The sequence below is a fragment of the Temnothorax curvispinosus genome, unplaced genomic scaffold, assembly GCF_003070985.1.
Source record: "Temnothorax curvispinosus isolate PA1 unplaced genomic scaffold, ASM307098v1 QBEX01000033.1, whole genome shotgun sequence".
Classification (NCBI taxonomy): domain Eukaryota; kingdom Metazoa; phylum Arthropoda; class Insecta; order Hymenoptera; family Formicidae; genus Temnothorax; species Temnothorax curvispinosus.
In genome coordinates, this window is record NW_020209813.1 from 1370 (window position 1) to 7723 (window position 6354).

The following is a 6354-nucleotide window of genomic DNA, read 5'->3' on the forward strand; positions in this document are numbered from 1 at the left end:
ACAGTTTATACAATGTAAAACTTGTTTGTATAAAACGTTCAGCCTGACCATTTGTTGGTATATTATACGAAGCCGTATACTTTATGTTTTACTCGTAGGAATTATTGAAATTCTTCTGCTTCTTTTTCTACTTCTCGCGAACGTTTTTGCAAGGTATCAATTTTCATTTCCAATTCCACCTTTAAGGTGGAAGCCACCTGAAGCTCGTTTTCAAGTTTTATGGCTTTTTCTTGCCACGCATTACGCGAATCCTCTGACTGCTGTAGTCGTTTCGCTAAATCTTTCTTGTTCTTTCCGCCGGTAGCCATATCCAACTCGTTAGTATTTAAGTCTGCTTCAAGTTCTGCTTCTTCTTCTTCTTCTTCTAATTCTACTAAACGTCTCGTTAAATTTTTTTTTACGGCACCCGTTTTTACCGTCAGGGGCCGAATGTTAGTCGAAGTTGAACCGTTGTTAGTCGAAGTTGAAACTGCAGTGCTGGTCGATGCCACTGCTGGCTATTTGATATGAAAAAAAAAAAAAAATAATAATAAATATATCAAATAATAATTATGTATCATACTATTATATTAAATATCTATACTTACATCAATGCACTGTTTTCTCCCTTTAACAAAAAATAAACGATAAAATATAAATATTTGATCTTCTCAAAAACTTTATACAAAATTTTCTCTAATAATTGCAAAACACATTTACTTACGCTTTCTCCTGCTCATTTTCTTTCTGCGTCAATGGACGCACTCGACAAAAGACTTTAATGTTTCCTTTTAATTCATGGATTACATTATGCAATTTCCTGTTCTCTGTCTCCATCTTATCAGCAAAAATTTCCCATTTTTCTGCTTTTTTTCCGTTTCCTGCAAACGCTTTTGCAAGGCATTTACCATTTCCATTTCATTTTCATTTAAGGTCTGAGTCGAAGTTGAAACTGCAGTGCTGGTCTTTTTTATGGCACCCGTTTTTGCTGTTAAAAGTCGAAACTCGTTAGTACAAGTTGAAACTGCAGTGCTGGTCTTTTTTGTGGCACCCGTTTTTACTGTTAAAAGCCGAAACTCGTCAGTACAAGTTGAAACTGCAGTGCTGGTCGATGCCACTGCTGGCTATTTGATATGAAAAAAAAAAAAAATAATAATAAATATATTAAATAATGATTATGTATCATACTATTATATTAAATATCTATACTTACATCAATGCACTGTTTTCTCCCTTTATCGCGGCACAGACAAGATTCTCTGCATGCTATGCTTTCTCTTACGCATATGCATTGATTATTGGTGAAACAATTCGTTTTCTTGCACCTGCACACAGTCCAAGGCATGATGCTGTAAATATAACAAGCTGTTAATAGATTAACAGAAAGAGATAAGTAATATATCTTTTAATTACAACCTGAATATGAAGAATTAACAGATCTATGTGGAAAACTAAAAGTTATGAAAAAATCGTTACAAGTTTTCAAGACCGTACACACATGACGCTTAAATTTTTTAAAGACAATGGTTTTTTATTCATGCCAAAGAAAATAATTATTGCATCTTCTCTTTCATTACGCAAACGCAAACAAACTACACAACTATTAACAAAAAAAAAACGAATATTGTTACACTACCTCTCAATTTAGTGCTAAAAAAATTTTTAGAAAAGCCTCGTGTTTTTGATAAAATTATATCTTTCGTGAAAAGTTGTACACACGGGGACAGGAATGCCTTCTCACTTGAAATTGCACGCGTATCGGGGCATATTCAGAGCGCGTGCTCCGTCTCTAGATATTCGTTCATCATGACTGTAAGGGTATCCTCACAAAATTCTCGTATAGTAATGCGTTGATCTACGTTACGTTACGCTACATTACTATACGAGAGTCTTGTGCGGAAGCACTCTTAATTACTCGGCAAAGTTGTCCCAACATATATTTTGAGAATATTTTATAATAATATATTTCAAATAAATAAATAATTCATTAATAATATCTATAATCTTAGGGTGTATTAATTAATAATATAATATCAGGGGAAGTTACGTTTGAAAAGTAAATCGTTACCGTAATTCGTTGCTCATTGAAAAAGTAACTTATCGTTACCGTATACAACTCGTTATTCTTAAAAGAAGTAACTCGTTACCGTTACTTGTTACTCATTGAAAGAAGTAACTCATCGTTACCGTAACTCGTTACCGTTATTCATTCAAAAAAGCAACTTATCGTTACCGTAACTCGTTATTCTCATTGCAAAAACACCGAAAGAACGGTTTTGCTGAAAATTCAAAAAATTTTGCGCATTCGTGTCCAAGACTTCTCAGTGTTCGTGTTCAGACAAGAACACACGTGATCACTAGCTACGTAAGACAACATTTATTTTTGTGCCGTGGATATTAATGATAAATATTAATAACACATATATGCTTAATTTATAAGTTTTTTTGGATTTATGCCTGACATGTAGTGACCGCGGTGTGAATCTGTAACTTGTTACGAGTCATCGTTATCATTACATTGTTGTTGTAATATATAATATAGTAGATATGACTTTACAGTCAATTTGATACTGTAAATGTCTTGAAACATTCTTCTTCTCCTTTCTTTCAATAAAGATAGAAGGAGAAAAGAAACGTTTCGAAGCATTTTTGGCGTAACGAATTATAGAATCGCACTGCAAGGAACGTACTTAAAATATAGGAATGTCTTTAACAATAAGATATTTCTTGGACATCTGGGCTATTTAGCTATTTTTCAAATATAATTTCATTTCAAGAAACGTGAAAAAAGTATGCATGTCTAATATAACAAACACATTTTAGGGAAAGCCGTATACGAGAGAGAAATCACAAAGAAATTTGTCACATAAACAGCAGATTATGAATAATTATAACTTTTATCTGGAAATAATCTGAATATAATCTAGAATAAACACTGAGAAATTGAAGAAAAAAAGATTGGAGAAATTTACGAAAACGTTACGTGATTACGTTTATTAATATGATTAACAATTTAATGTTTAATTTTTTTATCTTCTGGATTTTATATACCTTGCAACTGTTGCTCGTTTTTTTTCTGCATTCGCTCAAATTCCATTCTTTTCATCTTTTCCATCTCCAGCAATTCTTGTTGCTCCTGCTGCAATCTCTCCAATTGTTCTCTCTTTTCCCATTCTTCGCGTAGTACTCTCGCTTGTAAATTTCGTACTGTAAATGCGTACATAGCGCGTATCTAAATTATACTACAATCTTACAAGAACATGGTGTGATAAAAATTAAATACAGTAGATACATTAATCTTACCTATTTCCTCGTCGCGTAGGGCCTGCTTTTCTTCTTGCAGCAGTAATTCTAGCTTCTGTTTAACATCTTCTAGTTGTTGAACCTTGGCACCTTCTTCCTTTGACAGAGTTTCCAATTTCCGAGCTTGGATCTCGGCGGCGATTCTAGCCTGCCTCTCGTGCTATAGTTCCAGCTTGGTCTCTTCTTTTTCCTGTTTAGTAGCCTAGCAAGCAGCAATACGTTGTGAAATAAATTCCAAGTAAAATTGTTATCTGTTCTAATTAAAACATATATATTTTTCTGTTTCAATTTATTTGTTTCAATTTACTTGTCGCAAGGATCTTCTTTGATTGGCCAAACTTCTCTGATAGCCGATTTTCTCGCCCGAATGCTGAATGGCCGTTTGCAATGCCGCGAGCCACTGCAGTCTGCCTTTGTGATCCTCTGCCACTAGCTCGATGCATCTATGTTCGGGGGTGCTCAGCACGAATTTTCTATCGGGCTTTTTCACCGTTTGTCAGCGTATCGGCCCAGCAATTGGCATTCAGCAGTATTAATCCGGACGGTTCTTTCTGTTGGGGATCTTTATAATACGTCAATTCACCAGGACGCAGCACAAACCAGAAGTACCGCAACGTTGGCAGCAGGAAGCCCTTTTTCATCAAGTAGCCCTGCAATAATGGTATAATTGTAAAAAAAAGACGTATTGTTATTATGTAACGCGTGTAATGTGCGCTATGGCACCTCTTAAAACTATACAATATGTATCTGTATATAAACGTAAGATCGCAACGTAGTGGTGTGTCGTAGCCCGTAGCCGCCTGGGTTGTTTGCCCGTGGCCGCCTCTGGAGGTGCCGTCGGGCCGGTGGTTGGTATCGGCGGGGGTCTGTTAGTAGCATACTTATGCTACACCTCTCATGTCTCCTTACAGTGCCAGACTAGAGTCAAGCTCAACAGGATCTTCTTTCCCCGCTAATTTGTCCAAGCCCGTTCCCTTGGCAGTGGTTTCGCTAGATAGTAGATAGGGACAGTGGGAATCTCGTTAATCCATTCATGCGCGTCACTAATTAGATGACGAGGCATTTGGCTACCATAATGAGAGTCATAGTTACTCCCGCCGTTTACCCGCGCTTGCTTGAATTTCTTCACGTTGACATTCAGAGCACTGGGCAGAAATCACCATGCGGTGTTGCGTCTCGATTGGTCATCGTTCTCGTTGTTGTTTCGTTCGGTGGTGCGTTCTCTTCCTCCTCCACCTCGACCATCGCGCCCATTGCTTCGACAGTTGTTGCGGATCTAATTTGATCGGTCGTCGCGATCTCGTAGGTCGCCTGCTCCGCGAGGTTCGCCTGTTGTACCTACCGAATCGAATAATGATTGATGCAAATACGAAAGGAAAGCTGTACCAATAACGAGACGAAAAAGAAGAAGAAACCTGTCGTACCTCGTCATCGTTGTTGCGTCCGTCGCTCCGTTGCCGTTGTTCCGGCCCTATCTCCCCGCTTTCGGACCCCTCCGTCCGCCGGCTCGCCGGTCTGCTTAACGTTGCCTCGCTCGACGGTGTTGTTGCGTTCGATCTCTTGTCGGGGTTGACATCGATTCCGCTTCGGAATTGTTTTCCATGCCGCTCGCTGCCCCGTTTGTCCGTTGACCTCCACTTGCTTCGCTTGGCATTGATGTCTCTGGTCGCGGCTGCTGCTGCTGCTGCTGGGTCACCATCCTCGGCGTCATCACTCCTTGCTTGCGCTGTCTTGGCGATTACGCCGTCGGTTTTATTGGAGTCACCTGGCCAATCTCTCGGTCACCGCGGTGCAATCGCGAGGTTAACAATCGTGGCAGCTCTTCGATTTCGCGTCGCTGTCGCGCCGCCGTCGCTGCCGTTTCTTCTCTCGCCGCTCGTTCATCAACGATCGTTTCATCGCGATCGTTGTTGTTGTCGGCTGCCGCGTTGCAATTATGAAGATACGATCTGGCTCTAATGCCATCCCCGTTTACATCTATGACGATGCGGTAGAGCGGTGGCATCGGTCCCTCCCCGCTGCATTGTTGCGTCACTGTGACAAGGGCCGTGGCCATTGTCGTGCCGTCGATCGGGTCGTCGATCGTCGTATCGACGCATCTCTTCCAAGTGCGCAATCGTCCTTCTTCGCACACCGAGATCGCTTTTGCCAGCCGAATGTTCGCCTGGCTATCGTCGTCCAGACGTTGTTCTTCGTCACGATCGATCGGCGGCAATTGTACCGCGTATGATTCGGCGTATTGTAGGACCTGGCGTGATTGTTGCCGGTTCTGCAATATCATGGCGACCCTCTCAATCTCCCGGGTGAGAACGTTACGTCGTTCTCGGTCTCTTTCGTCGACCGGTCGTCGCATCGGATCGCGCGGGTCGATTCCCGCCGGTCTCTAGTACGGCATTATGTTTCGGCGTCTTCCTCTCGGTCAGCCGGTTCGTTGTGTCGAGCATTCGCACCTCAGTCCGTTCGTTTCGACACTTTTATAGGCGTTGCGTTCGCGCAATACCAATCCGTTCGCACGTACAGTCGTTTGCACGTCCGGTTGACTCGGCTCTGATATCGCGGTTGTTGGCCGGTGTTGGTGGCGGTGCCAGAGGTTTTAGCCGGCTCCGTATGGCCTCCAGGTCGACTTTCGTCCTCTCTATCCCGGTGATCCTCGGCATGGCGCGTGGTCTCGGCTGGCTCAGTGGCGGCGCACAGTGGGGCGAATCTAACAAAAACCGGATATTGGACGAAAAAATGAAAAACGTATAATTCAAATTTTGATGAGATTTTATGTTAATATATATCCTAAACTATAAATAAATGTGTTTATAATTGATTTTATCCTTTGTTATTTCCGCGACTAGGTAGATAAGGATCTCCGTGAAGCAGCCGTGAACTTTGCACCGTGAGAGGAGTTCGCTTTGCTTAACGAGTTCCCGCGCTTCGAGACATGAAGGATGTACTTCGTGCCTCATCCTCAATATCATCGGCGTCGGCGTCTGCGTTGGCTTGTTCCAGTGGCAGTGTCTGCAGCTTCTGCTTCCTTTTTTTTTGCGCTGCCTCTTGAAATGTTGGTTGTCGTGCCACCCAAGC

The 6354-nt window shown here is 41.6% G+C and overlaps 1 pseudogene; it reads right to left on the minus strand.

Moving 5' to 3' along the window:
• Window positions 1–998: 998 nt before the first annotated feature.
• On the minus strand, window positions 999–4993 carry LOC112460681 (annotated as a pseudogene).
• Window positions 4994–6354: the final 1361 nt, after the last annotated feature.